Genomic DNA, 27296 nt, shown 5'->3' with positions numbered 1-27296 from the left:
ACTGGTCCTGTTCCACGAGATTTCAGTGGGAATCAATATCGTATTTACCATGTGTTGGACAGTTGATAATACTGTTTATTATGCTCTAAACCGGATATCGCGAAATACACGGAAAAATAGGTAAGGAAGCACCGAAACGTGCATTCTTGATGGAATGTGTCATTTTTCTTTGTGGCTGGATAGTTGTTAAGTTGTTTACATTGGCCAGCGACCAAAGCATTTGTAGGTTTGGTCTATACCAGGGGTTACGCCCGCCCCCTGCCTGCTACGCGGACCAGCCCCCGAGGGCGCTTCGCACCCTCAAAGAGCTGCTTCGCATCCTGCAGCCTGATCATTAACTTTTCGTATCTATTGACCTTCATGGATAATTGGTATCTATCACGGTGATATGGTAGCGACCATAGACTGTTCCTGGTAGATATCGTGATAGATTTGGCTCTCGATACGTATCCGCTGCTCCGAGGGTGGTGGGTAACTGCCGTATCTATTGAAATTTGAGGTTAGGTGATTGATTTCCTTGTGAAACTGATTATTTCTGCTGTTTAAATTCAACTTGAACGAAGGGAATCATTTTATATGCACGATTGCTAATTACATTACGAACATAACCCGCAAAACGGATTAAACATCTTTGAAAAAAGAGGAACAAAAATAAACAAAAATTAAAATAAAACAATTCTAAAGTAAAATAATTTGTATTACATATTTCTAATGTAGGTCAAAGTTATTGATATATGGAATAAGTATAACCTCAAAAGAAGAGTTTAAAATTAAATATAAAAAATGAATAAGTAAACAGTAGATTTAAGTAAGTCGCTATACATTCTTGTGCTTCCTGCGAAAACCACAACAAACTACGGATATCGCAAAGTCACTTCTTCTTCTTCAGTGATGAAGGGATGAGTTGTGACTAGTTGAAATGCAAAAAAACTTTTCGGTTGGATCGCGAAACACCGCGGTCTGATCTATCATCTATCGTACCTCTAGATAAACTTACCCATCTAGAGCTCATCCAGTGAACTAGATACAAGGTAGATGGTCTTTATCATAGGTACCTCCTCCCAGAAAGACATATTTCCATGTTTTTTGAAAGCGATACCTCTGTTTCCGACTGGAATGAATTGTTATTTCTCTTATACACACACGAGCACTAGATCGCCAGATCGCTCCGAGAAAGCTTCATTGAATAGATGGATACGCCGTATCCATCACCCCCGTATCTAGCAAAGTAATTTAAAATGATCAGGCTGCTGGCTGGAGCCTAAATAAAATACATATTTTCATAATAATACTTGCTCAATAAATCTCGGCAAAATTATTGTCACCGCGAAGTAGTCAGACCCAAAATATCTTTCGAATTTTCTCATTTCGCTTATTATCAATATTTTTTTTTCTTTCTTTTTTTAAAAATTATTATATGAGTTATATTTTGAATCTTAGAACAATATGATTTATTGGAATGAATAAACAACAACAACACCCAAAAAAGAAGAACTGAGATCAGTCGAAAGAGAATATGATTTTTTATTTTCAACTTTCAATAATTAGACCCGATGACATTCACCATTCAGAGAATGGCAGGAGACAGGATGCCGAAAAAGCCCCCCCCCCCCCCCCCCTGAGGGAGGGGCGACAATTTTGAGCCCCCTAAAAGATGATCTCCTTTGAGATACAAACATTCCCAAAGTTTCGTTTTTGTATCTCTCACCGTTCAAAAGTTAGAGGGGAGGGGGGACGGGACTTTTGGAACACCCTGTATGTATGTAGTCAGTGTATTTTTCGGGGAAAAATACAGTATTTCAGATTTTTAATTCTCACTTTGCGCTTTTTAGAGGAGCAAGATCAAGCCATTTTATAACAAAAACTGACATTTACGTGTGGAATGTGAGGATGAGCATAAGAGACCGGCTCATACGAAGCCATGTTATTGGGACAAGGTTAAATTCGGTTATTTTTCTAAAAGCTTTTCTTCATTGACCCTGTGCTCTTCTTTAGTAGCTCAGAGTGGATGGAAAACTACACCATTAGCTTTTCGGAACATCCCAGGACTTACTTGATTCCTTCCACCAAGTCTATCTTTATTTTTCCAGTGTCTCGCACTAAACCTTGGAAATATAAGGATTCGTCAAGTCCTTGACAAGTCTAATTGATGGGATTGTTGTCAGAATTAAAAGAAGAGAACCAGGCATAGATGTTGGAAAGATAGTATTATTTCTCATTACACTCGGCATCGGTGTGAATAACTGGCCTCTGAAATCGAAATCGGAATCCAACAGGTGTTTGTATAGAGCAGATGTGATGGATCATGGATGTGGTACACTTTTTGTACCAGCAACAACGTTGCTTCTTCGACATATTTTTGGAGAGTTTCCGCCCTGATCAGTGCAAATCATGGACGCTCCGTCATTGGATCAGGCAACATTGAAAGTTGCTCTCGTGCTACCAGCCCCCTGTCCTCCGCTCCATCCTCAGACAGGGTTCCCAATTTACTTATAATTTATACCAGATTCTCCGGGGGAGGTTGCCAATGAGCGCCCCCTTTTCTGACCCGCTTCTCTCACCTGAGGGATTCTCATTCGGCGGTGTTTACGGACACAGGGTGTTTGGTTGGGAGGATGGAATAATAAACCTCTTCTCCTATCACTCTCATTCGGTCAATAAAGTTTATTCTGTTTCCTAATAAATCCCAGTATGCATAAGTCAACAGAGATGACCGAGAAAACCTAGTACCTATTCCGGATGTAAAGTTCATGTGCCCCTTCCTAAGTTTCATGTTTCAACGGGAAAATCGCGATATTTTGAAATTAAGTCGCGACTTTCTCACGATTTTTTGACGATAAAATCGCTAAGATTATCAACATCTGAGCGTTTATGATCAATCATGTCGCAATTTTTTACTTCAAAATCGCGTTCCATAAAATTGAAATTTTAGCTCAAATTATCACGATTTTTAAGTCGATTATTACGATGAATCGCCGTCGATAAAATCGCGATTTTATTGCAAATTTACGGGATGAAATCGCAGTTTTTTATGCGATAAAATAGCAATAAATCGACGTCGATAAAACTGCGATATATTCTCCCATCAAATCGCAACTTATATCGATCATGCTATACGTTAATTTCTGTCAGAGGGAATGTTAGCTGGTTCTCTACTAAAATTGAAGCTGATGTAAGTCGAAAAATGGGATTGTGATCAATTAAAATTTGTATGACACCGTCGAAGTCACTAGTTAGACTAATAACGTCACCATCGTTACTTAATCTAATCCCTAACTCTGCTTTGCTAAGGAAAAACGCCGCATGAGCCCTCAGGCCTTGACTTTCCAAAACAAAATTGTGAATATTTCTCCTCCGATTTTTCAGCGGATTTCGTTCGAAATTTGATCGAAAAAGTCTGAAAATTTTAAGCACAAGTTTTCATAATTTTCTTCAAAAATAAATATTTTCTCAGAGAAAATTTGGAAATGTCCCGAGAAAATAGTCAACCCAGGCATTTTGTCCAATGCCTAGACAAATAGTCAAATAATGTTACTCGGATTGAAATTCTGATTCTTTTGCTAATCGTAGACAAAATAATTATTCTCTCAAGTTGATAAGGAGTTTCTGTAAAACTTGGCATCATACAATTGTAAATAAATTAAATCTAGTCCTTAAACGAGCTTTCATCTCGGGGGTTTCAGCTTGTCATAAAATACCAACTTTTTAAAATTCTGAAAGTTAAAATATTTTAGGAGCCTTTGGAAGGCAAATTACAGGATAAGTTGGTAGTTTTGATGAATTATTACTTTCAAAACAATGGAAACCTAATAGTTCCTCTTCAAAAACATACAAGTCTTTAGGTATAAACCATCGAAATTTGACTATCTGCCTAGGTATTTGATGAAATGCGTGTTTTGACTATTTGCCTGCGACAGAAAAATTGGACGTATTCCTGCCCAACAGAACTATGTGCATTAAGACATGAGTCCTGAGACCCATAATAATGTATGCATAACAAGGCTCACGTCATAATGCACAAAGTTCTGTTCGGCAGAAATACGTCCAATTTAAATGCTCATACGGCGTTTAACTCCGCTCGGCAGAACCCCGATTTATCTTGATGCAAATAGAGGTTTTCCATGATCACTCAGAAGGCGATTTTCGGGAATCGCTGGGAACCTCCATTAGTTCGTTCATCGCAATAACATTTTGGGGTATCGCGATATTCAGTGAAAAATCGTTGGCCCGATTGATGCGCCTGATTGATAGTGGCTGCTAAGAGCTAAATAGCCCGGACCCCTGCGGTTTCTGTAAGTAATATTTCGATTCGGCGAATTTCAAAGCATGGTCGATGACAATGACTTCCTCGCAGGATAATTTGGGATGCGTATAGCTTAAGGTTTCTACAATAACTTTCACATCAACCACCTAAAGACGGACCCCGAATGATTCAGCAGAATCTGAGCAGAATTTTAGAATCAGTACGTAGTGAAGCATAACGCTTTTATTTTTCTTGAGCTTTTTTCATTTATTACATGCAATTACCTTCTTACGGAGAGGGACCTTCTTCCTGATCTTTTCATCAATGCAATAATTTTTTTGGGAACGAATCATACAACTCAAATCATGACACCTTGATCATGTTTTTAATCCATTGATGCATCAATATGGATTTGACTGCCGCCATTTTTACGGCGCACGAGTTCTAGTCACGGTAGAGAAATTCAAGGTCTAAGTTACAGTGTGATTTGATGCTACTTACTGCAATACGCTGTGACAGCACCGCATAAAGGAAAATTTCCGTTACGTCGGTACATTCTGTGTCTTCCTTGAAACAACATCCACAGCTGGAGTAGAAAACGATTCAGCAATTTATGGTAAAAATTCAGATTTATGATTGGTAAGTGTAAAATTGATTTCGTTTAATTTCTGCGCCCTAGCTTTATGATATTTTGTAGATATTTTTGCCTAGATTACTCAATTTTAAAACAACACAAAATTTTACCCTGGCCACTGTGATATATTTCATGGAATATTTTTCATTAGGATTCAAAAATTCAAGGGAAAAACTTTTTAATGGGCCAGATTTTGAAAGATTTATGCCGTATAAGTAAATAAATGGAAAATGCTCTTGAATATAGATTCAATAAAGTGGAAATGACCTCAAAGATGAAGTCAAATTCCATTTAGAGTAAGTATGACAATACGTACCTAGTTACGAATGCCGTATAGATTAAAAATCAGCATATTCGTTCAAAAAGAATATTCTTATATAGTATGAAAAAATGTTAATAACGAGTGTAATGAACGACGATTCAACGGGGATTTTCGAGTCTAAAATGGTTTGAGTCATACCGAATATTCATTATCCGGTATTTTGCATGCACTCATACGGTGCGTTGCAACCTAAAAACACGGCCCTAAGATCACCGAGATGTACTCAAGTAGGTAATCAATTCGGAAAAAGGGGACCCTGATTTGAGTTTCGGCAAATGAGATTCATATAACTGTTACAGCGGAAAAATGCATTTAAGATCAAATATTAGGTACGCTAGAGGGGACTTATTAAAAAATCCCCTCACATCACGATCCTTAATCTATTTTGCGAATAAATTAAACCTTCCTTGAAGCATCGCGCTACCTGCACATTCTCTTGTGTTTCAAACCAGCCTCGAAACTCGGCGTGTGCTCAAAAGCGAATGCAGGTATACAGCTCAAACAAGAGGCGTTAATTCCGATTTACATTTATACGATTGAATACCTCTGCCGCGTGTATTCTGTAAAATACATTAATCGTGCCGTGAAAACTCTAAGCATTAGCGAAGGGTGCATACTAAACTAACCGCAGGGTATGAGGCGTTGGATAGAGGGGTTTCTTAATGGTGGAGCCATGCATGCGGAATACCGATCGGCCTTAACCTTCAATTTTAATGTCTCTACGACAGAATGCGAGAAAGGTGTGAATAATTTATAGCTGATGAGATGTATTCCAAAATCGAGATCGCCTTTGTGTAAACTGCGGGTTAATTTTCCTTCAAATCATAGAAATGAAAAAAAAAACAAACAAACGGGGAAGTTCTAATACTGTCGTATTAGAAAAGCGCTCAGGTGTTAGTCAATGTATTTAGTGCAGAAAGGAAGTATAAACTCCGTCAACTTGGCTGGGAAATTGAAATAAAACATCAGCTGATAGCAAACAAAGGTTACCAAGGAAACCGTAGACGCGTTTTTTTGTTTCCCGAAAATGATAGTCACCGTTGAGCTCATCAGGCGCGTTTTTTTTAGGCTTCATTTGAGTTTAACGATCAATTTCGATAAGAATTACTCTATCGCTAAGAAATTTTCTTATAGACAAACGATCGAAACTACCTGCGCATTACGTTAAAAGCATAAAATACAGTTTTCACAGCTTTATTTATTTTAAAAATGGACTCCCTCAAAAAGCCTACACATCGATGAGCTGGTGCGCCATTTAAACGAATTAGCACTAGTATACTAGTACTCTAGAGGCAAGTCGAAATCAAAAAGCGCTGCCTATCGGCTGAGCGCTTAAACAATTAGCACGAAATATTTATGATCAAACAAGGAGGAGATGTGGTGCTGGGTCCACACCATTTCGCCACTTTTTTTTTTTTTTTTTTTTTTTTTTTTTTCAGTGCTTTTTCTTGTTTATGATCAAATGGGTACCACTCGAGGTACTTTTTTACTCGCCGTTCTGAGTAAAGCGAGTGCGCCGCATTTCAAAGCCGAAACTAAACATCCCCGGTCTTCTTTTGTCGTGATGCATAGGTACCGACGGTGAAACTGCAAAAGTGCCGTTGCGGTGTTTCGGTATCTCTGCTCCTATTTTATTTTTTAAAATGAGACTGAACCAAGATCATGACTTGACATTTTCACAGAATACATATCCTCTCTATTCTAATAATTTCATTTTTAAGACGCTGGATGGACGCGGTGAGGAAGGGGAGTAATACGGTCAATGGGCAGGAGTGAGAAATGAGAGTTCAATGGTCAGAGTTTTAATAGAGTGGCGGTCTTTACTTTCAGAGGCCTTTGTTTAGTCATGGACAGCTATATGTGGCCCTGTCGAGGTCGACTTCCATGGAAGAAATCAAAATTCAGAGTGAGGAGTAGGTCACTTAGGTTATTTCTTGGCGAGAAATTTTTCCTTGAAACATCGCTTTGTTACTTAATTAACATTATTTGCTCATTAACCGTCAACGAGCGATTTTGACGATTTCGCTAGTCGCGAAGCGTCTTTTGGGGGCGCGCAGCGCCCAGGGGGTTGGGCCACGCAGCGCCCAGGGGATTGGGCCATGCAGCTGTCAGGGTGCAGAGCCTCCTAGTTCTCTACAAAGAGAAGAGAAATCACTGAAATTTTCAAAATATTACGCTTAGTAGTTTCCCATGTGTAGAAAATAAAGTATGATACGATGTTTGCAACGCCGCAAATCAATATAATCTTAAAGAATGAAAACTCCGAACGCATGGGCACACTGTAGTGGTGTCAGACAAAACCACAATTCGTTTGAAGTTGGGCGCACCGCGCACCTTCCGGTGGACTGCCTTCGACCTGCGGGAAGCGGGTATTTACCATTAGATGATGGCTGGTTAATGGTCGGTCACAGAGTGCCCAGACTAGCTACTCGTAACATTTTCCGAGAGTAAAATAAATACCGTCACTCGAGACGGAAAATCTGATCAAGCCGTGTGATGCGGGTGCTAGTTGTGCTAGTTGTTGCCGCTTCTGCGGAAAAAAAGAAGAAGAAAAGGCTCCAAGTATTAAAAGGGTGCATGTCTGGAGATGCTCCTCTATAAATCTTCATTTACACCAACACGAGAAATGAGGAGGTACCGAGTCATTATTATAGGTATATGGCAACTTGAGCTGTGCCTCGCACGGGACACAATTGCACGCGCTAATATTGCGCGCTTTAATCCGATGGCCATAGAGTCACTCGCGGGTTGAGAAAATTGTATCATATGCATTTGAATCTATCATTTTCACGTACTGAGCCTGAACGAATTGATTTAAGAAGGAGATATACAATTCGTTCTCAATTCGATTGATATGCAATGTTAGCCACTCGGAAGTTAAAATAGTTGTGTCTTTCATTTTGGTGCTACTGCAGCGTTCAATGTAAGATACAGTGAGTACCGGTCAGGAAATATTAACTGTTTGGAAGTGAACTCTGCTCCATTGGTTCCGAATTATATCGCTCTATTGTCATCCCAACCTAAGGAGGTATTTCCGCGTTCGCGGTTCGGTGGCGTTTGCGGATTTTCATCATATTTTGATGGTGGCAATTGCGGAAACGAGGCGCAGGGCCGTGGAGTTTGCGGATCAGAGAGTTTCGGTGGTGCGGCGATTGCGGACGGAGGAGTGGGCACTTACACATGCTGCCCCCCACCCCTGAACTGCATATTAAAGAAAAAATTACCGAAGGGACTCTGGACTCTTTTCCGTGGATGCAGAATGGAAAACATATTTAATATTAAACATTAGTATCATATTAGCATGAAAACATATACAGGGTTATCCAAAAGTCACCTACCGTCCCTGTAACTTTTTTCCTAATTGAGATACCTAGAAGTTTGAAAATTTGGAATGTTCCTCGGTTTAAGGTAGCAACTTTTTGGTCCCCTCAAAATTTTGGGGGCCGCCCCCCCCCAAAAAAAAAATATATAGAAGAAATATATATTCCTGTTTTGAAACATGGGGGAGGGGTCAGAACAGTCCTGTGTAGTTCAAGAGATGGGTGAGAGGTTGTCTCACACGGGAGTCAATGCGTTAATACTTGTGAGACCCCCATCCAGTTGAGGAATAGTTATGCCCTTTTCACAGGGCTGTGTTTAAAATATCTTCACATCAGCTATCACTGGCACAGGTATCCAAGATGCAAGATAAACAACGCACACAGCAGTTTATTGTAATTTCACGCACTGCGGTCGCGGTATACTAAAGGAACGGTATTGTATATCCGGGCTCACGCGAGTAAAATGAGTGACACGGGTAAATATGAAGAAACATGGCAACACGGTTCAGTCTCACGCGCCACACCGCGTACCGGCTGCCTTGACTCGCAACCCGTGATCCAGAGGGTTCAAATTTATTGCTTTTCGAAATGGCTGGTTTAGCTCGCGAAAAAAAGAGACGAAAAGAAACGTTTGAATGATAGTAATTTCAATTTTTCATCTCCGATCAAGAACCATTTCATTCAACCAAATCCTCGAATTTTTTTCTTCTCCCTGTTATAGTGCCGGCTTCACTTGGTCGTTCTGGTTACGATGGAAAATATATCTGTTCATTGCACGAATGGGTTGAGCTACTGATGTGGCAATTTTGTTACGTGAAGATGATTTTTTTTCGCATGTCATTGCGATGCTTCGTGGTGCGAATGATACCGATTCGCGCGATGAATACACGAGAAATTAAAAAAGCTTGTATTTACAAGGATGATGGCCGGATTAATCTAAAAGCGGGATTCATATTGTTCTCACAATTTCTGGTATTTTTTTTTCTGTTTCAGAAAGTGTTCCTATTTTGAAGGGAGGGAAATTCCGTACGATGGCCGAGACCCCGAGCAAAAAGCCCATGGGATGAGTTTCCAAAGGGATCCATTATAATTAGTCACTGAGTGTCAAAGCAGAAAGCGCCAACCCCGCACAGAAAGAGGCAGTTTATATTACTCATACACAGGTGGTAGGCATCTGGACTTAGTGGCTGAGTAGCGTGTGCAGTGCCAGACTAGGGGCTGGAGATGTTGCCGTGCTAGGGAGAATATTTCATCTTATAAGGTAAACACAGCATTTAGGATAATTGGGCGTGTCGTTAAAATTCTGCCACTCGTTTTTAAAGAATTCATAAAGCAAGAAACAGCGGGTAAAATCGACAATATTTCATCGAGAAATCATCGTTCAATTTTTACGAGGAAATTTAGAATAAAAGAAAAACTGGAAATTCAGTTAAAACTGGGGTTTCGGGGTAGTTTTCGACTTGAAAAAGCCGATTACTTCGTGAGTTTTTTATAAGCATTTTTTTTGCGCACGAAGGTGGTATTTTTTGAACCACACCCCCTCCCCCCCCCCCCGGAAGCTTCAGTTTTAGCTGAGATTTTCATTTTTCTATTATCCTTCATGACTCTTGCGAACCAAATTATGGGTTCATTGCAATTTTCGTGAAATTCGCTGCTTTACCGTTACCCAAAATGTAGGGGCAGCTATTTATTTCCCAGAAATTTCGGGGGGAGGGGGGCTGCAGTCCCCTCGAAAGTGCTATTGGAAACAATTTCACACAAGAAAAAGTCGTATTTTGACACACAGAACACCCTCTTGCACTCTGACGACGTAACCTTGGATCACTCTGTGTAATGTCGCCTTCGATAAAATGTTCATTTCTGAGGAAAGCCGTGGATATTTTTCCTTCAAATTGTGAGAACTTAGGGCCTTGTCTCCACGAGCCGTTTCACGAGATTTGTCCCAGGGAAAAATCCCACTTACGAAGTTGGGAAAAATATTGAGTTAATCAATATTTTTCCCAGTACCAAGTATGGTACTTGTATTCCTAGGACCCACTGAGAGAAGAAGAAGAAGTGAAAACGAATTGTGCGATATTTTATTCATTACTACATTGTTAATGTTTGTTTAGTTAAAATAATGTGTCTAATTGTCAATTGAGTGCAATTATTATTTTAATCCCGGTCAAATACTCGACTTTAACCAATTTATCTTCCCGCGAAAACTAGTCGCAGGACTGTATGAGCCCCGTCCCGTGGAGACGGTAACTGGGAAAAATCCCAGAAGTTTCATTCCTGCGATTCGAACTTGGGACAAATCCCATGAAAACGTCCCGTGGAGACAAGGCCTTAGGTGAAATTGCGAACAAAATCAAAGGGAATATTTGAAGAAAGATACTTCCCAATTTTCCCGATCACTCGTGATTTGCCAAACGAAATTTGGCAACGCTTGAAGGTCCATACGGCGTTTTTCCTCAGCACGGCAGAGTAACGCGCCGGGCCATTCAACTCGATATCCACCGTGTGCAGCTAGAACTGCCCCTTCGCCCTCGTATGGTCCCTTACTCCCTTACAGTGGCGTGGCGTGCTTTGCGATGTATCGATTGTTATGCCACTTAATCCTATGGAAAAAGATCGATAAACAGGGTGTTCGCAGCGAACACCTTGATGATCGATTCTTTACCATAGGTTTAAATGGCAGAACAATCGATATATCGCAATTCACGCCACGCCACTGCTCCCTTAGCACTCTTGGCTTGCGAATTCGTTCAGCTAATTCAAACGTGCCGCACGTGGTACTCACGGAGCCTGCTGCTCCGCGAAGCTGCGGCTTTTTTGCACTCCCGCAGCGCAGGTGCTTCGAGTGTAAGCTACATTAATGACCGTGGACGTCAAACGCAGGTCTCAAATGCTATACGACGCGACCGTCTCATACAATCTTCGTCGGTTCCATCCTTAAGAAAAAGCTCATACCGCTATCAGGAAATGTTCGAGGAAAAATTTTTTGGTCACTGGGAATTTCTATGCCCAGGGTAAACGACGCAAGCAATGGGCCTGTTGCAAACTTTTGTTAGAGCAAAAATAAGAGTTGTTCCTTATAACGACTTAAAAATCACGGTAAGGGCATGAAGGAAGTCTGAAATACACTCCCTACTTCACAATCTGCGTATAAAATTCACGTTTTTTTGAGCTTCCCGCTTCAAAAACGATACTACGGCACAGGTAAACATTGCGTTAGAGGAGCGTTGTTCCATTCAACCCTTTCAAAATAGCAATAGGTCCCCAACATAGCCGACGCGTAGTCGTAGCGGAATAGAAACGGAGTAACGGGTAGTACCGTAGTTGGAGTGTGTAGTAAAAAGAATTGCTATTGTCTATGTACACCCACATTTTAACCCAAAATGCTATTTTCCTGCTACCTTAAATTCCAAAACACATTTACACGGTACGCTTTTTTTTTCTTTTTTTTTTTAAATTTGAGACCTTCTTTGGAAATCGCTGCAGTCTTATTCTTTCGTTAAAGTCTCTAAGCGCTTCTTCAAGTGTTGAACTCGAACTCTAGAATGAATAACTGCCTTGATTTTTCCCCCTACTTTGTTTTTGCAGGTTTTTCCTGTAATAGCTCTTTTTGCTACAATGAGTCACTTTTTCCATTAAAAATAGAAGAATTTGTCAGTTTTCTAAGACAACTTGGTATCATTTAACGCTCATCATCCCAAAAAAACGGGTGAAACAGATACAGGTAACACGCTTTTAATGACCTGCAACTGCTGGAGCGGCGCTTCCTCTAACATCTCAATTGACTTACTGGTCACTCCTCTGCGAGCTGACCTTTGCTTGACCTCGTCATAATGAACCAAAAGCGACCCAAGGAGCACATTTGTTTCGGGTCCTAACCAGAACGAGAACCACCGAACGGGCATCGATCAAACTTGCTTCCGGTCTTGACACTTGAGGCGACGGCCACGAGGTGTTAATTTGGCTGCGATGGTCTCTTCTCCTCGGCTAAAATAATTGCTCTTCCCAATAAACCCTACATATTGCACATAAATTCTGATTTATGTTTCTCCCAAGACGCTATCTCTATAATTTCCCTCATGAATTTTGAATGTCATACCTATGTGGAACTGAAAATTTCACTCTTTTCGCACCGACGTCAGATGCTGTTTTGAAGATTTGCCCTACAGTACCGACAGCCGTAATTATAGGCTACGTCTTTTGAAACGACTAAATTTGCACGTATCCTTAATTGGCGTGTTTTTGGAGCAAACGCTTCGTATTGCGGCGTGTTCTCATAGGATATTTATCTTGCTCTTTTGATTTTATTGCTTCCTTTGATGTTTCAACTTGCGGCTACATTATGACTTATTCGCGCGTTCTGAAATTTTAAGGGTCCGACTGTATTGGAGAAATTTGAAGTATGAGAATATCCATGCCGTTGAGTGTTTAGTTTTTCCACGGATGGATATCCTTAGCTCTGCGCCTATCAATCGTTGTTTTATGACACTTTCAGTAAGCAGTGAGTCTATGTATTAATTAAGCCACGCCGGCAGGTGCGTAAGTGCTCCTCTTGTAGGGAAACTGTTTTTTTTTATAACATAGCAAAAATGATGCGAAAAATTTCGAACGTAAGAAAAAATACAAGTAGGTAAACGTTTGAATGAATATACGGATGTACTAAAGTGGCATTTGTGGATCATTTGGAAGTATTTGTGCTGAAAAGAAATATGTCCATAGGGCTTACATTCAACATAGTTCCTTCTGGCATAAATATACCATTCGAAGTCGTGATATAGGTACCATCAGCCGGATGTTGTAGTCGGAAAATGTATATCATCCACCGCGGTAGTGAAACCCTTGGTTTCCTCCACCTTGCTTTCATCAGTCAGTGTGACGCACAATCGCACTACTGGTTACAGGGCCGGATTAAGGGGTGGCCACAAGGGCCACGGCCCATCGCGGCAAATCTATAGGAGGCGGCAAATTTTGCGCTTTTTTTTTAAATGTAGGCATAAAAAAAAACGAATTTAGAAAAAAAATTACAAACGAGAGAAGGCGACAAAATCTCTCATTTCCTGAGAGTATTTTCATTTCTAATATTGTCGTCTTTCAGTGATACAAGAGAGAGCACCTTTAATTAGTCGAGTTAAGAGGGAAACCAAATACGCAATTTGGCCTGGAACGGCGCGACTTAGAGAGAAATGATGACGAGGCCTGGAGAAGAAAAGGAGAAGCCCTCGGCGCGGCGATCGGCATGTAACACATATTAGCGCCTACAAGACTGCACGAGTACTTCACGCATTGCGGCAAACACAGTGCGATCAGCGTGAAACGCATAGCGCCTACAAGACTGCGTGAATACTTCACGCATTGCGTCAAACACAGTGCGTTCGCAGCAGCGGTCGGCGTGAAACTCATCGCGCCTACAAGACTGTCTGAATACTTCACGCATTGCGCCAAACTCGGTGCGGTCTGCGTGGCGCGGCGGCGGAAGTTAAAATCATTAATCCACATTTATGTTTGTTCTTTCATAATATTTTCGTTCATTTCTTATGAAAAGAAGGCCTTGTCTGCACAGAGATAGGTTAGCGAAACTTAACTTTCGCGCGAAGTTCCGTGAAAACGCGTCTTATGCACCCCTCCTCCGCTGGCACGTTCATTTGATGGTTTTTATTGATGTTTCAAAACGAATGAGAAGGGGGCGGCAAAACACAGGCGGCCCATGGGCGGCAAGTAGATAAATCCGGCCCTGACTGGTTACTCAACGTGAAACTCGGATGAAAGCAAGGTGGAAGAAACCAAGGTGCCACCACCGCGGTAGATGACGTTATAAACCGAATTTTTCAAAGCGCGTTATCTCGGTTATTATTGAGCGTAAAAAGTTCCTGTTTGGATAGACCCTTTTATTTTGGCTAAGATACAAGAATCAAGCATCAAAACACGATTCTATGACCAGCGCAACTGACCCATTGACAGGATTTTTTGCTCGTAAACTGTATAAGTTACCTACTGAATCAAACTACAGATCTGATCATGAGGTCTACCTTGTTGAAAGTTAGACGAGCCTTCGTTGTATTAAAAAATATCAAATATCTGCAAGTCACGAAAATCAGATCACACCTACTCCGAACTGTCCCTGCGTCGCTTTTTTGACAATTTTTATTTTTTTCTTTGAATTGCTTTTAAGTGATACATAGAGGAAAGAGGAGGAATTAGAATAATAACACAAAGAGAAATGATAAAATTAGAGAGGTGAAGCGGTGAACAGACGTCTCGGAGTAAGATTTAATTTGACGATGACTCTTCGCTGAGGGTTAAGTTTGTATCAAACATAACAATTTGATCGTGCTAAATGAATTCCTGATTGTCTGTTCGATAACTTAAACGGCTCCGAGAGATCAATGCACAGAGGAGGGATCGCGCCCGGATATTTCAGCAACTATCATTTTTCATTCTGTGCGGGTTAGTCTGTTAATTCAATATTGAGGAAGGAGGAGAGACGTATAAACAAAAAGAGCTATTTAATTCATTTAAGACCATCTGCATTCGTCCTAATTTCAGGATCGTGAAGTTTCTCGCTTGTTGAGGAGCGAAAGAATGTGAAAAAAGACGAGGTAACATCAAGATGCTCATTTTATCCCAACCCGGAATCGATCCGGAAAAAATTATGAGACCAAGTAGTGGATTATTAATGACTCAAAAGTGACGAAGCTGTTTCAAAAAGGTTTCCGTATTTGCCTAAATAATAGATCATTAGTATTAATATTTACTCAACTTCTCACCCAAGCCCGTGCCTACATTGTTTTTTTGTTGTTGTTTTTTTGTTGTTTTTTTTTTTTTGTTTGTTTTTTCTTTCTGTCAGACTCATTTCTGATTTCACAGGAAATCTATCTTCTTTGTCAATGAAGACAGCTCCTAACGTAATATTTTTACACAGGCTTACATGCGGATTTATTCCTCAGTTGCAAGTTCTTACAAATTCACTATTGACAATAAGTTTAGGTAGAGTTTTACCTTCATCACGAGCGCAGGTAGCCTCTGAAACATTTTTTTGGCAAGATTACATTCATTAACGATCAACTGCACGGTTTTTAGTCCCGTGGACTTGGGAGGGTTTAAATGGATAACAACTCCAGAGTTTTTCTGAGACCCATTTTTTCAAGCGCCGGAACTAATATTTGTTTGTTCGTCGATATGATTTCATATTTTATCCTACCACTTCCTTAACGGGACAAAAGTTGTGACTACCTGAAGCCTGAGTGCATAACCCAGGAATTCTAGACCCCAAATCGACTGTTTGAATGTAAGTGGACTGCATTCACTTCTGTGGGCGTTTAAGCGTGCCAGTAGGGCTCGCTTTTTTTTTATTGAGTTGAGTAAGTTTGGCATCCCGCGAATTTCGAGCACACTTTTAACTAATACGGGCATAAAATTGCTTATGCGGGGTCCTCCCCACAATCATTGTGATCTGATGGTGCTGTGATGTAGGATTCTCAATCCACGGAGAACTTTTACCTATCATCATTATCGAGGGCAGTGGCACTGTAGCAGCAGACCTTAAATGAGGATTATTTTCGGAGCTCCTGCAAGGGTCGAGAATTTTAGAGGGATTGAGAAACTCAATTGTCTATTCTCGTGTGCAATTTTGCGACAAGCATGATGACGTCCCTTTTTTGCCTCATTCTAACACCAAGGGTGGGGGGACCTCTTATAGTCGAAGCAATTGTCAATAAGGAGCACCATTGTCATAACGGTTAGTTCACCTTTAAAGTCAGTCACATAATCCATGCTGAGACAGTGTTGAATAAATTTGCAAAGTTGCCAATATTGAAAGGTTAAAAATCAGTTTTTTAACACCCAAATTCCTAAACTTGAACCATCCTCTACCTAACTCAACGCAACTTAAAAGGTAAGGTTGAGTGAAGTAGCTTGTTTTGTTTGTCTTACAGGACTGAACCTTCCCGTCCCTGACCCAGGCTAAACTAACCTAACCTGAAACAATTCAACTTAACCGTCTTTTACTGTAAAATTTCTAAGTTTTGACAAAAATTCTTGTCTTCCAACTTTTTAGTTAAATTCTCAATTCTTAAACATTCCTCAATTATTTATTACGTAATTAAATGTATTTTAAAAATGAATTGTAATCGTGTAATTTTTCACTTCAATTTAAAAAGAAAAATATGCCTTCAAACAGTTTTCATGGGCTGCAACACAACTGAGTTGCAATTACCAACTTGTTTCTTTTAACAAAATAGGTCAAGTCAAAAATTAACTTTTTGTTCAGAATAAAATTGCAGTGAATCTCAACCTGAATTCCAATTTTCAATTTTACTGGTCATTGCTCTATTCTGCATTCTTATCTTTCGTCCATACGTTGTATCGCCCCCCTCAGTACCCCTTTCCTTCTTCTCTCCTCTCAATGAGCTTCCGTTGAATAAACTATTTACCTACAAAATAATGTGAAGTCACGTCGTAGATCCTATTCCCCTGGCCTGTGCTGACAATACATTGAAATAATTTTTTTCAATTTCAACTTGCACAACAATTTAAGGCCAACGTAACACTGCAGGTGCTGATGGGTCTTTTTTAAATGGAGGGACAACCGGAACATAAATATTATATTAGTCAATATAATAATGTAAGTGTGTAAAAAAAGAAGAAAAAAATTACAGGCGTACCGAAACCTATGGTGGATTGCATGCCATTCGTGCGGGAATCAATGTAAAAAAGGAAACTTTTAAACAAAAAAGGAAACTTTTAAACAAAAAAGGAATAAATAAAAAAAATAAAAATAAAAAATAAAAGATAACTGTACCTAAAGATGGGTGTACGTGGAATATCTTTTCTGTTTGTCGACCCTGGAAAATGAAAAAAAAAAATAACAGGAAAAAAATTGACGAATTAGTGGTGCTGTCAGAAAAAAACAAGTAGCCGGTATATTCTCCCTCCCTCTCGCTCCTATCCAACCCGAATATTAATGAAAGACAAATAAGGAGGACGAAGTCACTTCGTCGCCCGTCTTTGTCCTATTTCAAACTGCTTTTTGAGGAACTGAGAGAGATTTGAATGCATATCCGCGGAGAAAAGTGAGTAGCTGGAGGCGGCGGCGGCATGGGGATCAGGACCTCTTTTTACTCCCGGTCCAGGCATATCGTGTTGAAAAGAACGCATCCTCCTTTTTTGGAGCCTCCGTCTGCCTGCTTCATATATTTTTTGCCTTTACCCCTCAAGTCTCCCTCTCCCGTCATCCCCCTCTCCCCATCATTGCCCTGCAGCGCTAACTGGTCTTGAACCAGTAATTCACGGATAATTGAGGACTGCGTAAAGACTGGAAAATGGCGTTGCCGTATCTTCCTCCGAGTTTATAAGTGATCGTTGCGGTAAGTGGACGCGCACAGAGCCGTAAAAAAGCCTCCGCCGAAAATAGGAGGCGAGAAGATATTAAGATTCGAAATGGAGATTGTAAGCTCACTGGTTTTTAATTTATTTGCTGCATCAGGTTGAACAATTTTGCGATCTATTTCATATTGTTTCGGTGATGCGTACTCCTCAGCTGACCCGCGCTAAGTTGAACCGGGGCTGAGCTACAATTGAATTACATTTTGCAATAAGGAACCACTATCTCTGGCTCCTCCATAAAAGCAAGTATCTTCATAGGAAAATCAATGGCACCTATGTTGTTTCCAAAATGAGCCATAAATAGTGGTTCCTTATTGCAAAATGCAATCCAATTGAAGGTTGCAATATATGTAATACTTTTATCGGTTTTCATTTTTTACCTCTTCCGTTTATCACGAAAAAATCGTAAGAAACAATCATGCTGATGATATTTAGGAGTAAAATTCTACTCTCGAGTGGTAAAACTCTGAGTCCCGTGATGGATTCTTGATCGAAGTGGATCATTCAAAGTTGACGTTCCTTCCCCTGATTGGCCCATGATCGTCTGATAACTAGAACGAGAGATTACTTGGCAATTCTTGGGGGCCGTCCCTAAATTATGTAACGCCCCAGTGAGCGGGGGTCGAGGTGAGCGTTACATCGTTTTGTTTTTAGGTGTCATAGAATATGGACATGCTTCACAAAAGCGTTTACAGGGGGAGGGGGTGGGGTTCAACAATGCCGAAAGAGTGCGTTACGTAATTTAGGCCCCGTTACGTAATACGGCCCTTTGTGACATCACTTGGCAATTATTTAACATATCAGAACGTGCTAAGACGGTGCAATTTGACCCAAGAACTCTTCATAGCTCCTGGTTTCACCTCCTAGTAGTGCAACCCGGAAATTTTCAACCGTTGCCAAGTTACAGCAAAATTCCGGTTTTTTGGGGGTCCCCTCGTAAACCATGCCAGAGGTGCGGGTTTTTCAACAATATTTCTCGACCGGCGCCAAAATGGGCCAAGAGCATGGTTGATTTGATCATTTTTCTCGGTAAAGATCAAAATGAGACCTTCAAGTTCCATCTGCTGTTAAAGTTCAATTGTTTTTCATTTTTAGAGCTCGCAGGTCCCATGATCTATTTTCTAGAGAGTTAGAATGTTCAGACTAGAGTACCTGTATAGGGAGAGTACCGACAGATCTGAAACTCCGAAAGTCCATCAGGCCTTCACCGATGCCTCCGCGAATAAAGTTAGGGCCCAAAAAGGCAGCCAACCTATGAATTTCAACTATCCAGAGCGATTTACTGATACTTTTGTTACGAACCGTCCTTTATTAAGCACGTGCTTGACTCAGTTTTTGCATAAATTTACTCAATTTCGCGGAAGAACGCTCATTTCTGTACATTCTTGGCCATCTTGGTTAGAAGTGGAATCTGCAGACTGGCAGTGAAATTTTGTGCGTTAGAAGTTCGTTAGAAGGGTGGCTGCACTTTTGGGCCCTAAGCCCTCCATGAACCGATCTGTCGGTACTCTCCCTATACAGGTACTCTAGTTCAGACCGGAGCCACTACTTAGTCAAAGCTCATTATCGATCCGTGTACACCTTCCCTCAACCCCCCCCCCCCTTCCTCCTCTGAAGGCCCTTCATTTTCTACCTGACGCCATACAATGATACCTCATGTCCATGGGCATATCATATGAACAGTAGCACGAGAGTCATGGTGCGCATACTATCTGCAAAACTACAAAACGGTATTTTGCACTTCGGATGGCGTGCAAAGCAATCTTTGCGTGAGTTTAGCTCTTAGCAGGCGAGAAATCATTGAAACTACCGGGTTCAAAAAAAGTGGACCTGAGGCCGCCGGGGAGAATAATTGAAATCCTGCTCGTAGAGGGCGCGCGCAGGTAGGTCCTTTTTGCGACACTGCCACAAAGTGAGAAAAACTCGCCATCTTAACGGCCAAAATCAACTTCTTTGTTAAGGTGATTCGACGGTTGCCATTTTTTGTGTCAGAGCGACGTGCGATATATCGCATCAATTCGCTCCATAATTTCAGTTACTTTTAATTTTTTCCGAATTTTGAGATCGCACTACTGTTGACGTGAGACTAAAGAATTCATGTACCAAATTTGACAAAGAAATTCGATGTATTGAAGGCAGGGTTTTTTCAGAGGAAAAATATCGCCTTCGAGTGCACTTTCGACATCAGTATCGAACGCGATACTTTTTCTCTAAAAAAAACCCTGCCTTTATTACGTTGAAATTCTTTGTCAAAGGTACATGAATTCTTTAGTCTCATGACAACAAAAGTGCGACCTCAAAATTCGAAAAAAATTAAAAGTATCTGAAATTATGGAACGAATTGATGCGATGTATCGCACGTCGCTCTGACACAAAAAATGGCAATCGTCAAATCACCTTCAGCAAAGATGATTTTAATTCCTTCACCCGCTTGTCTCTTTATTCCATTTGGTTACTTTTACCCAAGTTTGTCTGCATTTTTACGCATGTGATGAACGAAAATTTTACGCATGACGACTCAAAATTGAGCGATTTTTTTTCACATCATATTAAGAAAAAAGCTCTATAGCGCGTTCGTCACGGCTAACCAAAGGGGCTGCGCCTCCTGTACCCCCGATCACTCGCCACGCGAGTGACATTCGCCTCTCTTGGCCGGCCATTTTTCTGAGTAGTTAGGCATTTGATCACTATGATGTATTCATCTTGGAGACTCTCAAGACAAAAATGAGTTTGTCACAGAACCTGTTGCCGGAGCGTGCCATCATTTGCACGTTGATAATAAATATACATAATATGGAGATGAAACAATGATGGGGCTCGATCATTTCTTCAAAAACGTTCTTGACTGGGACGTCAGTCCCATCGGGTGGAGGAAATAGTCCGGCCCGACGACATTTTGGACACAAGTCTTGACTAATTGAATCTGAACTGACACGGAAAATGGTTGTCTGCCACGTGTTGGCACACCCTACAACGTGGCCAATGATCAATTTCAGTGTCAATTTGAGTAAAGCTATTGATTTAAGTGGTCAAAACTTGTGTCACGAGTTTGTCGCAAAATGACATCGGGCTCTCGGACTAAAAGTGACAATACCGTGGCTCTCATTCCGCCATTTGACTCGCTGAAGTAGCAAAATTTCATATTGACGACTTCTCCATACTAATGGCTAAAGTAGAAAATTTCTTCTCAGAAAATTTTAAATCGCAGCTTTCTGCTAACATTATTACCATTCCATCTCTCCCAAACAGGAGTCATAATATTAATGACCAAAACAGTCCAATTAAAATGCGAGGTGTAGGTATGTTGTTTGAACAAGTTGTGTGTGCGGTACCATGGCTGATGGGTGCATGGCCCTTTGGGTTCGCCCTCCGGGCAGACTCTATAATCCCCCGCGATATACTTTGGATTCCCAGGAATTCATTTTGAAACTCTTCAACCCCAGTGGCGTGGCGTGAATTGCGATATATCGATTGTTATGCCATTTAAACCTATGGTAAAGAATCGACTATTAAGGTGTTCGCTGCGAACACCCTATTTATCGATCCTTCTGCATAGGTTTAAATGGCATAATAATCGATATATCGAGATTCACGCCACGCCACTGTCCAGAACGTAAGTTTCGTATTCGTTTCGCGGAAAGAGAGTCGCACTCCCACAGCAAAGGAACAGGTAAAGTCCGCAGATATTCGATCGAGAGGAAGGTGTGACAAAAATCTTCGAACACAAACGAGCAGGAAATAAGTTGCCGGGATTTCCTCCCGTTTTGTCCAGGTATAAGTGCCGGAAATCAGGAAGTATAACCTGTGATTAAATACAATTCCAATTTAACTTCGCCAAATTTCCTAAAAAAATGCTTCACAATCGCGACGTATGCGAGGGAACTAGCAACTTTTTCTGCCATTTAGCAACAACATCCTCCCCCTATCGCGTTGAAGTCTATTATGCGTTATTGAAGGACCGAATTTTGACACTTTCTGTATTGGAACCTCTTTGCAGGCAAAAAAGGGTCTGATAATCACTTGGGGTGTGCTCCTAGTCTATTTTTCCCCTCTATACTTCTCGCCCTACGATCAGGCTAAGAGGAGTCAGTGATGACATATCGACGGTGAAACTATCAAACCACGTATCTCGGTTTGCGACGTCGCAGACTTCCTGTCATACTTTATTTTTTAAATGAATAACTACTGAACGTCCAGTCTTGAAAATTTCTGTGATTTTTCCTCTTCGTGCGGAGAAGATTCTGTGAAAATTTCAAGGAATGATATTGATTTGGTCTACTTTAAAAAAATAAAATGTGAGCGTAGATTTTTAAACACCGCAACCGAGATACGTGGTTTGGTAGTTTCACCGTCGATATCCAGAGTCTTCACATAGATGAAGGGGCAGAGCAATTTTGGACCATCGGCAACTCCTCTGTTTGTTTGTTTGTAATTTGATTGCGTAATGCAAAAGTGCAAGTTTTTTGAGAAATATATATATACTATCCCCTTCATATTTTTACTTAAGGCTTCAATCATCTTCTCTGTATTCTCACATTTTTTAATAAAATCTGGATGCGAGTAGACTTCCACGCTGAGCTAACAATAAGTTCGCAGTACTACATATGGACTGTGAAACTACCAGACCACGTATCTCGGTTTGCGACGTTGTATACTCCCTGTTATACTATTCATTTTCGTCATTTTCGTTTTTTTTAACGTCACTTCTTGAAAACGTCCGTGTTATTTCCTGTCTGTGGACGGTCTGAAGGAAATCTGTGAAAATTTCAAGGAATGATACCGACTTGTTCTCCTTCAAAAGAATGAGATTTAAACACCGCAAACGAGATACGTGGTCTGGTAGTTTTACCGTCGTCGATATTATCTTTGCTACCCAGGTGCTGGGTACGTAAGTACTTTAAAAAGGGCACTCATGGCTTAAGATCCGTGATTAGGAGCATTTCCCCTGCAAACTTAATCTAAAAGTAGGCCATGAAGACATTTTTTTTAGAATCACGCGTGACCCACCCGTAACGCTAGTCTTTCTCCTCCAAACTGGCAAATTTCGCACTAAAATTGAAAAATATAGGTAATGAGAATACAATACTCGATACTCTACGCTTTAACATACCAAAATTGTAGATTTTTAACTCTTATGGAGGATCAGACTTATCAAAATATAGAATAAAAAAAGAAGGATACTTCTGGCGCCTCACCTGTTTCAGCATTTTCATCAAAATTAGCTGATATTGAAAAAAAAAACTATCTAAAATGATAGTAATAACTGAGCTTGACCCGTCGGGTTTGTAACTTTAGAATTTAGTCTTAACATGAATTGCTCGGAAATTCTCTCTGAAGGCGTATGAATGTGTCATCCGATACACTAGAATTACCCCTTTTCTCATCGTCCGAAAATGTTCCAAATTAGGCTACCCAAAGACGCCACATCAAGCTACCTCTGTGTTCATTCTATTTTCACTTACACAATTAGATGGCCTCTGTAAAGTCTAAATAGAGGGAGCTTTTGAGCCAGCAATATTAACCTGTTTTGCAAAAATCGATCAAATAAATTTGAAATGCATTTTAAGGTTTTCAAAAATAAAATGAACAAATGGACCTGGATCAATGAGCTCACGACTCAGCTTCTGCAGGGGCTTTGTTTGGTTTTCAAGCTGGGTTTCTTTGATGTATTCGCATGCTTTCGCTAAAACTCAACCCTGTGTGTAAGCTCCATGACCGCTTCGCAGTCCAACCCCCCCCCCCCCCCAAGTGCTTCGCGCCTCAGACGTCATGCGTTTCTCTTACGTGATTTAATAGCATAGATAGGTGCCCGATTACCGCACAGGCTCGCCAGGCTGAAGCCTGGGGCTCAAGCTTCTTGGGTGCGCCATAAATTTTGAATTTTATCGAGACTATGAAGGAAGAAAAAAAAAAGAAAATCCTCGTCATCAGGAGCGGAAAAAATGTGTGGAATAGGTACGTCTATGCGCTCCGTGCCCCTTCTCTGGGCCCGGAGGCAAAAAGAAAAGGAGCCGGGAGGAGGGGGGAGCAAAGAAATCATTAGCCTGGGGCGCCAGATTCGTGAAGATTTTGGAGTAATTTCTCTAGAGGCATCATTGTGATTCTTACTGCGTCCGTTCCAGAGAGCTAAATGTCAAACTGCAGGACTCAAACTGAAATCTACCATAGCTTACCATTTTTTACTACGGCAATCGTTATTGGGTCGCCAATTTCTCCTCATAACCCAAGGCAATGTAATAGACGAGGACCACACCATTAAACGAGATGATTTGTATCCATAGTCTCACGAAAACAAAATAAGGGTTGTGTAAAATTGGAGTTCATAGTGGAAATGAACAGTGTGCATGAATCAACATTTTAATCTGAACATCAAGAAATGAGATTCGATCGATTAGACACGTAGATAGATAGGATCAATCACCTCACATCAGAGACCCGAAAGAGAGGGGGGGGGGGGGAGTGGAGAGAAAGAGAGGGGGAGAAAGAGAGCGAGAAAGCCTTGGTGCAAGAAATAAATGATAAGATGACAGCAAACACAACATGCTGTCGGATTGGTGCGGCCGCTTGATCTGACAAGTTTGAGTAAAAAAGCCGCATCTACACGGCAAGTTGAAAATAAGCGCGGAACTTCACACAAATTTCGATGACTGGATGCCCCCCCCCACCCTCCCTCCCAAGGTGTCTCATGAGAAAAAAGTGTGGTTTGCGTCGTGCAGTTATTACAAGGATCAATTGCCATGTCAAAATTGAGACTTGTGTCGTGGATTTATGTGTTCTTGAATGCAAGAATCATGCGTCCGCTGCTGTAACTAAAGCTGCGGATTTAGGAAAGGGAGTAGTTGGTTTTGCGTCTCTTGGATGAAGATGAGGATTTTTGTTGCCAAGTAGTAAGCTTCATTTCTGTTGCTTGTAGTCCTAGCAGCAGACATTATTTTTACTTACTTTCACATAATTTTTCCCTCTTGCTCGGACACGTATATTTTGGGTCTAACAAAACTGTATAAAATCTACTGTCATGTTGCGTATGACCTACCTCCTCTTACGTGAGTGGCCTCAACAATAATGTTTACTCAGGTACGGAATTTTTCTACTTTAATTTCACAAGAAAAATCATTGGGGCAATAGTACTTGATGTAACGGGACGTCCTGTTAGAAGACTTGACCGAACTAATACGGCAGGACCCGGGCTTGATCCCCTAGTAGGCTCCAAAATGTAATATGCATTGTCTCACATCAAAGAAGTCGAGGGAAATACGTAAGGAATAACTCCGACATTAATCATTTTGTGATTTTGAAAGTATTCTTCCTTTTATAAATGCTGATATTCCTCTTACTGAGGGTTCACAACCCATGGTTTTTCATTGAGGTAGGTAATCGTGTTCTTTGAATTTAAGAACCATTTCCAGTTACTTGAACTAAATAAAAATTAACTGGATATTCGAGTTGATTCAAGTAGCATTCTCGCCCAGGGAATATTCATTAGAGTAGTATTTATATGGAAGGATAAAATGGATGTATGATAAATGGATATATTTTTGGATTTTTCTTGTTGATCTGACTGAAAATTTCTCCAAGTGAAAGGTTCTATGAAGCCCGTAAAAAAATTACAAAGAAAAATATAGTAACATCAATGCCTTATCGATGAGTTGTTAAGAAGTTACTTCTTGAAACTGAACGGACTGGCGCGGCGCGGCGTGCGCATGTCAATTGCATACGTTTCCTTGTTGGCGGACCGGCACCGAAGAGGCAGACAGCAGACCTACCACCAGTTGCTAATGCTCCAAAGAAAGTGCTCCTCGTAAATTCACTCGGACATTGAGTGTCAGGATCGCTATAACGGACTGTGTTTTGATCACTCAATCGCCTTCTGCGGATTATTTTGTCACCTCTGAAACATCAAATCTCTTGTTTCCAGGATTAATTCGCACGTTCGGGATCATTTATTGCGGCAATAATTCATCTTGCCGTATGAAAGGCTCAACGATAAAATGCAACAACATTGAAAGCGAGATGTCAATAAAAAATCTGTCGTTTAAAATTGTATCCGTGTGGCTCCTGAGTGCATGATTTGGACATCATTTTGCAATGAGGAACTGTAATTTCTGATTACTTCATAAAGCACATATCTACATGGAGAAACTAAAGGCACATATGTTGTTCCTAAAATGAGCCGATACTTAGTAGTACATTAGAGTAATTCTAAATTGCAATATGTAGTCAATTTTCATATTTTCCATCTAAAAGCCCCCTCCCCCCTCCATTCGTAAAACTGAAGGAGATAGGGAAGTCCTGAAGTGAATGGTTGAAAAAAAGTGTGCCTTTTTTTAGAATCATCGAATGTAGTTCGTCATTTCCATACTGCAAAACCTCTCCCACCGTCCTTCATTATGTGTACTAGGTACTTAATCTCATTGAAAACCACTTAATGTACAAAGTCTGGTGTACATTATGCTGAATTTTGGAATTAAAATATTGATTTAAAAAGAGAACAAGAAATAAACAAAGTATACTTTCTCTCCTTTTACTTATCAATCCGATAAAAAACTAACATCTAAAGTCATGTAATTTTTATAAAGAATCGTCGGTTTACAGATCAGAAGGCATCATTTAGATCAATTTCAATTTTGAAATGTTGTTATGATTCATTGACTAGAATTAGTTACATTGGTGATGACGAAGGCATTAAGAGATATAACAGACCTGAAATCTTAAACCAATAGTTCGATCCGAAACCTAAACAACACCAATAAAAAAAGCATTACTGTTTAACAAACGAAATAATACGTGGAAATACAAATCCTTTAAAGTGCACCTCCGTGTCAGACTTCATGTCATACTGTATTTTTCTTAGAGAAATGAGTGGATGTGATTTCTTGAAAACTTCCTTGATTTTTCTTCTCTGTTAGTTCTGTATGAATTCTGAGCTTTAACGTTGGCTTATTTCTCCTCGAAAAACTAAAATGAGGGCGGAAAGTTTAAAACATCGCAATGGAGATATGTGGTTTTACACTTTGTCCTTTGAAATAAACTGCATTTTGCAATTTGGAGCTATAAATTCTGGCTCATCTGAAAAAACACTTATGTGCATAGGGAAACTAATGACACACATACGTTGTTTTTAAACCGGGCTAGAATTTATAGTTCCAAATTGCTAAATGTAGTCCAAATGTAGGTACTTTGGTCTTCAAGGCTGTAAAAGACATCCGACAGCTTACTGTGGAGGATAAAATTTAGCAACCCAAATTTTCCTGGCATGGTGAGCAACTTTAAATTATATTCACCCATTTAAAATGTTACAGTTGAATTATAGGTCAGGCAAATTTTTTGCTCAGCTATTCGCAAACTCCATGCATCTGGTCCAATGAACTCAAACGATATTATTTACATAATATTGGGCAA

Source organism: Bemisia tabaci, chromosome 1, assembly GCF_918797505.1.
Source record: "Bemisia tabaci chromosome 1, PGI_BMITA_v3".
NCBI classification, from domain to species: domain Eukaryota; kingdom Metazoa; phylum Arthropoda; class Insecta; order Hemiptera; family Aleyrodidae; genus Bemisia; species Bemisia tabaci.
Note: the sequence above shows the minus strand (reverse complement) of the source record.